Source organism: Camelina sativa, chromosome 2, assembly GCF_030686135.1.
Source record: "Camelina sativa cultivar CO46 ecotype springtype chromosome 2, ASM3068613v1".
Taxonomy (NCBI): domain Eukaryota; kingdom Viridiplantae; phylum Streptophyta; class Magnoliopsida; order Brassicales; family Brassicaceae; genus Camelina; species Camelina sativa.
The window spans coordinates 26,507,628-26,516,311 of record NC_141881.1 but is presented as its reverse complement, the minus strand read 5'-3'; the positions used below and the strand labels follow the sequence as shown (position 1 = coordinate 26,516,311).

At 36.9% G+C, this 8,684-nt stretch overlaps 1 non-coding gene across 1 annotated transcript; it reads right to left on the bottom strand.

The window, feature by feature from the left end:
- Positions 1 to 409: 409 nt before the first annotated feature.
- LOC104734272 (uncharacterized) lies at positions 410 to 8,466 on the bottom strand. The gene is made up of 21 exons (XR_015583650.1): positions 7,196 to 8,466; positions 6,281 to 7,088; positions 5,796 to 5,874; positions 5,054 to 5,188; positions 4,600 to 4,688; positions 4,372 to 4,479; positions 4,212 to 4,284; positions 3,709 to 4,127; positions 3,348 to 3,616; positions 3,115 to 3,243; positions 2,968 to 3,030; positions 2,750 to 2,869; positions 2,370 to 2,663; positions 2,246 to 2,281; positions 2,015 to 2,167; positions 1,854 to 1,925; positions 1,623 to 1,754; positions 1,306 to 1,495; positions 1,033 to 1,140; positions 694 to 891; positions 410 to 599 (listed from the first exon to the last, which is right to left on the bottom strand). It is a non-coding gene; the product is annotated as an uncharacterized LOC104734272 (transcript).
- Positions 8,467 to 8,684: the final 218 nt, after the last annotated feature.

Here is an 8,684-nt window from a genome sequence, read left to right as displayed (position 1 = left end):
ACAGGTGTTACTGCGAGAAACTGCTTATTACATACATGGCAGATAATCCGCGTAGAAGAAGGGTTCAACGGAGACGAATTTGAACTCTCCGACGTTATAACCGTCTTCTCCGGCATCAAACCTCGCTCTTTCACGATCGATTCCAATTTTCCAAAATTAGGGTTTTGCTGGAAGATGACAGATCTAGAAACCGGAATTTGGGCCCTAAAAGGGCCTTAATATACTAATATTGATAAACAGGTCGGGTTAGTCGGATCCGACCCGGAAAGATCATCTTAAGAAGGATTTCCATGAACGAGGGACCAAAAATGAGATCTCTTCTTATAGTACACAGGATTGTGTTTTTTGTTGAAATATATTTTGCTTTGCATTTTGAATATATGTAAATTATTCTACTTGATAAACAAACTTTACCTGAAATTTTCATATCTAGAAAAATCGAGATGAATGTTTTCTTCGGTGCTATCTTATTAAAACGAAATATTCCACAAAAGATAATTAAAATCAATCTCAAACATGTTTGCATACTTCCCCGCTTATAGCAGAACTAGATAAACCGCACTTGCTGTTTGCCACAAGTCCTTCTTCTTCAACATAACCTGTAACGGACAGTAAATTTAAAGCATGATCGTAATGGACCGGCACTGCAAGCTTCTCAGAAAATGAAAGATGAGATCAGTGTTGTCAACGTACCAGTAGCCTCCTGAGCAGATCTTTGCACTGAGTGTCCAGTGATTGACCAATTCTGGCATTTACGTGCCTGTTCGTGTCCCCCTAGCTCTCCATTGTTGTTTTCAGGCGAATGATCCTTATGAAGCCTAGCTTCTGCTGCTTCAATTTGAGTTCGACCAGTTTTGATACAAGTAGCCGTCAGTAGCCGCCATGTAAGCACTGTACCATTCAACAGTTCATCAATAAAGATCAGATCGGCTTTCGCATATAGATACAGTAGAACCACAAGAATACTGCCAACGGGTAAAGGTAACTTTATATAAATCCGAATAAATGTGGAGGATAATTAGTAAAATTTACCTGGCCAGGAGGATCCTCCATTGTGGTAGCTCCATAGGCTGTTTGTAGGGTAGCAAACTTTCAGTGGCCTTTCTCCAACCAACGCTTTCCCTCGAGATTCTGTGAGATCTGATAATTGCAGTGAAATGTTCAGGAGTAGCCAAGGAAGACAACATAAGTATACAATTTCTAAAGGCAAACCAAGAGAAATCCATTCTTGTGGGGCTAACATTGCCCCGACAAAAAGCCCTCTATGAGGCGACATATAGTTGAAAGTCCATTCCGGAAGTGAACCTGGGGTTACGCTGAACTTGTTGACAGCACTGTGAGAGTATTCCTCTGTCGTATATCCAAAAACTTCATTACGTTGCTTAATAATCTCTTCCATTTCTGTACCTTCTCCATCTTCTTCAAGCAGTAGCACGGCACTCCTTAAGGCCATAGAGAAAAGAGCTTGAATCTCTATTGGGAACCCATAAACTCCCTAAAACACAAGACAAGGCAAGATTAAAAAACAAAAAAAAAAAACGGACAAATTGATGAACAGAGCTCACACTGTCTACTCTGCAAAGACTCACTAGTAATAATTAGTCAAAAAAAACTTAGCTCACCGTCCCAGGATCATTCAAACAGCAACCATCATATAAGAGAGTAGGAAGGATATTAAATCCTTGGCACAAACTTCGTATCTCCTGGCATTCAAGTGAAGCTAAAGCACTTGGCACAAAGTCTCTCACGAACCCCTAAAGAATAAACTCAGGCAGATGCAAGATCAACCCGTCAACAAGACGATAAAATGTGCTTTTAGTCAGAAGTTTACAGCAAATACAAAGGTTCTGTACCTGCTCATAGTTGAGTTTTTCTTCAGAATTATCCACTGCACCAATTGTCCGAACAGCAAACTTCTTCAAGCCCTAATCTCATGTAACAAGAGAAGAAATATATTGAACATTTATATAGCTGATATAACAACGAAAAACATAAAGCACTACAGTCTCATTACATCTGGAATTGGTGGACATATTCCACTATCAACCATATCAGCCAATTGAGATTTATTGGCATCGTCTTCATCATCCTCTTCATCATCCTCAAATTCTTCATCATCCTCAAATTCTTCATCATCCTCTTCATCATCCTCAAATTCTATCGGTGCCTGTGATCACCAATGAGGATTAGATAACTCACTATATAAAGTAACAGAATATAAACAACAATGGAGATATCTACATACCTGTACTACATCATATTCATCTGATAGACATGGATCCTTCAAGAAAATTTATAAACAGACATTAAAAATCAGTCATCATTATCAACATCACAAAATATTAAACTAGCGAGAAATACTCTTTTACCTTAATGCCAAAAATAGCCAACAGAACAAGGTCTTCACATGGAAAAACCCACTTCTTTCTTTCAATCTTTTTACGTGGCATATGTTTCTTTTTATTAATCTTTTTAAACGCAAGAGCTCTGCATATCAAGTTCTTTGCAGTCATATCCTTGATAGCATCTTTGAGTTCTGTTACCTTTGCTTCAGTCATCTCTAACATTAGACCTTTAGAATAATATTTGGTGCATTTATCGAGAAGGAAATTGGCATTGCCTTTCCAATGAACTCGAACGCCCCTATAATTACTTTTCTTTTGCTGAGAAGGGAGCAAAAGTTTAATTAGAAGCAACTAAGAAGATAAGGCAAGTTTAATTAGAAGAGAAGATAATGAGAAATACTTACAAAATGGACGACAATGCCTCGACCAACAATGAATCGGCCTTTGCGTTGTGAATTACGTGGGGAGCCTTTAATAGTTGAGGAACCAGACTTGCTATAAGACGAATTCGTCCTTAATTGCAACTGCCAAGTTCAAAAGCCAAGTTCAAAAGAATACAAACTATAATTATGAATACAAAACAATTATTGGAACAGTGCAGCTAAATGCCATTGGTAAAAACCTGTATCGCCCATTTAAATATGGCTCTGTCTACTGGGTTACCAATGATCTCGTTTTCACCATCCTGTCATACAAAGGGATATACAGTGTTTTTGATCAAAATATAATTGCTAATTGAATAGAAAATTCCATATTGTTTTCTTCATACCTCATTGTCAAACACATTCCCAGATGTGTTGTTGAAAATCCCTTCAAGAATCAAGAATGTTGACTTTTCCGATCCAGTGACTTGGTCATAATTCTTTTCACCATCAACATAGTATTCGATAACTTCTTTCTGAGAAATGAAATAGACACTTAACTGTTGGAGATAACCATTTGGCAAAACAATAAACAACATAAATGACTTTATTTAAGTGTGTTAGTCAACAAGAAAAATACCTCATATTCTTTTCGAACTTCTCCATATGTGAAGCTCCTAAACAATCTAGATGGCATTGGAATTTCCCATTTCTTATTTCTCTTTGAAGTCTTCAATTGCAAGACCATCACATCCATGGAAACTTGGAAATAACCGTCAACTCCGCGACGAAGGACCTGTCCTTCACAAAGGCGATTGTCTCCCCATCTATCACTTTAATTGCGCGTATGGAAATCGCATGCCATGCTCTGAACCTAGACTTTTCTGATGTAGGTCCACGATACTTGCCCTAAACAGATTAGAAAATAACATGTCAAAACAAGTTTCTATATAGAATAGTAACTGAGAGAAAATCATAGAAAATTACAGAGTTTTACTTACGTCTCCGACTTCATAGTACTCAGGATGGAAGACAGCCAAGGATCCTAGTATTGGCTGGATTTTCAAGTAATCCGATGCAGTGTTCACATCACGAATTTTCTTCACATCATTCAAGACATGCCTAAGTCTCACATTATCCCCGAGAACTCCTTTAGGACGGTTGTTACTTCCACAGCAAAAACCCTTATATTCATCCCGACTTGGGATCCCATGTGTCATTGCATATTGAAGACCTTCGAAAGAAGGATATCCATAACAGAAATGACGTCCCGCTGACACTTTGCACTGAGCTTTTGCAAGTTTTCGATCAACAAAATCCATTAGAAACTGATCAGAATATGGTGTATACTCCGCATCAACTCCATGGAGTTCACGAGTCTCACTGATATTGTCAGCACCTGAGACTGCCCAACAGCTCTCTGAAATTTTCATTAAAATTATACTGACTTAGAATGCAACAACAGTTTTTAAATACAAAAGTATGGAAATTACAGATTTCTTACTATGATATCCTTGGTCTAGTATTGGACTATTCGGATTAGTCCAGTCTTTAGAGTGGATTCTCTCGGGGTTAGTCTGAAATCAACAAAAAACGAATTGAGGAAACAGAACAAGAAAAGAATATTAGGATATTTATGATAATCATTCACTGAAGAACTATACCTCGTTTTTAATCCAAACTGCAAAATCATTCAGATTGGCGACCTTTCCGCCATCTGGCTCTATGTTTGTAATTAGATGAAGTTTATCAGCCAGTTCTTCAGGAATGTCCTAGATATCAAAAAAAGGCAATTGATGAAGATCAAACATTTACAAACTAACCCTGAAAACGGATAAGAAAACAGATAAGAAAAACTCCATCTTTTATAGTACAAAAACGAAAAAACTTACTGGGGGTCGATGCTGTAAATCAAATATGAAACACGGACGAATGTGAGCCATGTGAATGTGAGCCATGTCTTGGGGCTTAGTTGCAAACCCTGAAAAAAAAAACCCCAGAAATTTAAGCCGAGAGAGAGAGAGAGAGAGGACAAAGAGAAAAATTTCAGGAAGAAAAGAAGGTTCAGAGAATCAATTTAGACCTAATTAAGAAAAGAAGGTTCAAAGAAGCCGAGATGCTCTTACGAATGTGAGCAAAAATCCCCAAACTGAGCGTCTCTCTGAATCAATTTTTATAAGAAAATTGTTTCTATTTCTATTATTTTGTTAACTTTAAAATGCTCTTGTAAGACAACAACGATGTCAAAATCAATATACTTGAGAGTTGAGACTATCCTTCGAATTTAGAATTACTAAACAATCCAAAGCTTTAGAGAGAGAGAATAAGACAAAGAGAAAAACCCACTTGGAGATTTTCAGGAAGACGGGTTCTTGAAGAAGAAGAAGATCCTCCTCTCTCGCAGCTCTGCTCTAACCCACTTGGAGATTTTCAGGAAGATCCTCCTCTCTAGCAGCTCTGCTCTAACCCTATACTTTTTTACTTAAAAATGAAGAAGAAGAAAATAAAATGACATTGTTTTCAATTTATCAATTTAACCCTTTTTTTTTAAATCAATGTGTTAAGTAAATTCTAAAGTATGTTAAGATACATACCGAAAACTAGTCTTATATTAAACTGTTCCTACTGTTTTGTTAATCAATGATAATGTTCTCAATAAAATGTTAAAATGCTTAATTCTAAGAGAAAGAAAATGAAAAAAAAAAAAAACACACAAAAACTAGTAGACCAAAATGGTGTGGTCTAAACTTTATCTAGTATTTTGTTAACTTTAAACCTATTTTAAAATGCTCCTGTAAGAGCTTGCTAAATAGAAAACTCTATGACTAAAACTCCCATTATCCACTTAATTCTCCCACAATAAATTATTCTAAACAATCAACCACAAATATCTTAGTTTTAATTGTGTCTGATTGATTGCTATCAATAACAATTTGTGAACTAAACTAAAACAAAGCCGAATATCTAATTTCAAGTTAGGCCACGATTCTCATTTTTCCATATCAATCAAAAGGAATCAGTCCATAGATTGAGATTAGGATAAATAAAAATACAGCCAAAAGAAGATTTACATAATCGTTAATCATACCTAAACTGGGGTTGGCTTGGCAGAAGAGCTTGTGTCCATGTACCATGTGTTCATTTTTACTACATGTTAGAGGTGATACCTGAAGAGATTACAAGTAAAACATAAAACACACATTATTCGAACCTTAATATCAATGGATGCTTTAGATGCTTCATCTACTCTTGAGACCATAAGACCATCAAGTATTTGCTACACTCCATTATCTTGTTGAATCTCCATTCGATTAGAGGCCATCAGTGAAGCAACATGCTCAAGTATAAGGAAAGATTATATATACAAGGAACAAAGAAGAATACTTCGAGCAGAAAAATTTCAAACCGAAGTCCTCCTTCAGTCAACAAATTTGTATCAAACTGATCAATCCCAGCAGATTTCTTTCTAAAGCCTAGAAATGTCCTCTTTTAAGGCGACAAGGATATATTGAACTTATATATCAACTATATTGATAAGATATTCGAGATATATTCAAAAAAAGAATGATGTACCTGCTTGTATCGTTGTACACCACTGTCCTTGGAGCGTCTCAATGATCCCGAGAACAAACATTATCATAGAGCCCAAGCCTTGATCTTACCATCAAGAACAATTGGGAATACGAACTGAATAGTAAAACAGAGAAAAAAAAAGAGAGATAATAATTTACAAGGAAATGGAAGAAAAGTGTCAAGTCTCTCTATAAACAAGTACCTAAAATATGTTCTATGTGGTCATCACACCAATACACAGAAACAAATGATTTGATTAAGTTTGGTGTGGATGCCACAAAGAAGAATAAGTATGCCTTGAGGTGTTGGCGCTATTTCCGTAGTAAGCATATAGATGGATAAGGTATTTAGCAAAAGAAACCCATGTACACGAAAAATGATACCCCAAGTTCCTACTTCGCATCTAATTGAAACTACAACTACAACTATTTCTTTGATAGGCATAGCTGCAATGACAAAAAAAAATCTGTATAGACCATACCAAATCAAATTTCCACTAGGACTCAATGCACATGAGTGTGACGGATATCAATGATTCCTTTGACAATAGAAGCGTGGGAAAGATATTTAACTGAGTGAATATGCCATCAGATCATAGGACAGAACAGAAGAGACCACAACAAATAACTCGAGGATGCATTAGTTTCTAGGAAATATAACGTAACTAAGAAAAATAAAATAAAAAAACAACCAAATTTCAGGATGAAAGAGCAACACGGCAGATCACAGAGCAAGCCGCGATCTTGAAAGGCTCAGTGACAACCTTTCTCTCTGGACACCCAACCAACTTTGCCGGTTGAACACAAAACTACAAGTTAAGTTAAGAAGAAGAAGAGACATGTTAAAAATAAGAGTCAATAAAAGCTCTCAACTCTACTAAAAGCTAAAGCTCTGCATGGGAAGCAATAGACTAACCAGCAAGCAGGCGTGTGAGTGAGGAGAAGGGTGAAAGAAAATCCATGCCCTTAACACCACTGACCCTTGGGGGGGGGGGGGGGGGGTTACAAACATCTCTAGGGAGGTCATCAAGTGATCGATCAGAGTTCGCAGGCGGGGAAACAGAGTGCCTTGATCAATATTTCGTCAAACTCAGTATACATGATTGTGACAAAGTGGGATGATTTCGTATCTCAACAACTATAAACACACTCACTACTCTTCAACTCTAAAGTGACAGACTTTCAATTTGTATTTAGGGCAAAACAAAAAAAAAGAAAGCAAAGAAATCACCGATCGAAGCAAAAGGAAGGTAAGGTTCTTCTTCAGCCGAGACAGGATCATCAACTGAGGACTCACTTCATATTCCATTATGTTCGCTTTGATGATGGTTGGAAGTTGGATCTTCCTTATCGTTGATTGTCGGTTGTCCGTACAGTTAGTTATAGCATAAGCAGTTGGAAAAGGAGGAATTGCAGAAAGAGTCTCACTTACACCACCATCCAAGGGAACTGGAATTCGAACATATCAGCTCTCTGTTTCACCGATCATCAGCTAGGAATCGGAATTGGAATTCGAGCATATCAGCTCTCTGTTTTCACCAAATGCATCAGAAACAGAGAGATCGTAGACTTCTTGATTAGCAAACCGTCCCTCTCTTCTTCAACAAACATGGTGTGCAGAGGCTTTGACTTATCCCCTTACACGGATCCTTTTTCCATCTTTTATGTCCTTCTTATGGTTTCAGGCTGGATCCCTTACTGTTTCGTCTCCCACCTATCTTCATCGATTCATCTACTCGATCCAGAGCTTCATCCATACGAATCTTCATCATCTTCATAGATCCGTCTACCGTTTCCCTACTCCCTGAATGATCTTTCATCGGTTCGTCTCTCATCATCTTCATCAATTCAGAGCTTCATGGATTCATCTCCTCCCATCATCTTTATTCTTTAAGCTTCAATTAGCGGTTTGTACGGACGGCTTCGACGCTTAATTATCATCGTCAAGACGTTTAAACCTATCATCGTTCCTTTTTTTATTTCTTTTTTGGGTCCAAATACACAACTTATCTGGGCCCAGGCCTGTTAATCTCTTTCTTTTTTTAGATTCTCGTGATTTTTTTATTTATTTTAAAGCTAATAATTAGCCTAAGAAACAAAAACAGACACACACCCACCAGGCCACCACACACACACATATCACCTTCTTCTTTTTTTTTGAATCAAACAAAAACCTCACTGGTCCACACTCCACACGAATCTATCGACCAGTCTATTATCCAAAAAGACAAAACCAAAAAAAAAAAAATAATAATTAATCCTTTAAATCCTCAACAAAACAAATTTCATTAAACTAAAATCAATGCATCATTGCCATCGACTTTTCTCTTTAGTGAATCCTGAACTACTTTCACTAAAGTATCAATGTATCATTTGTTTTCCTCTTCAAAAGGTTAACTTAATGT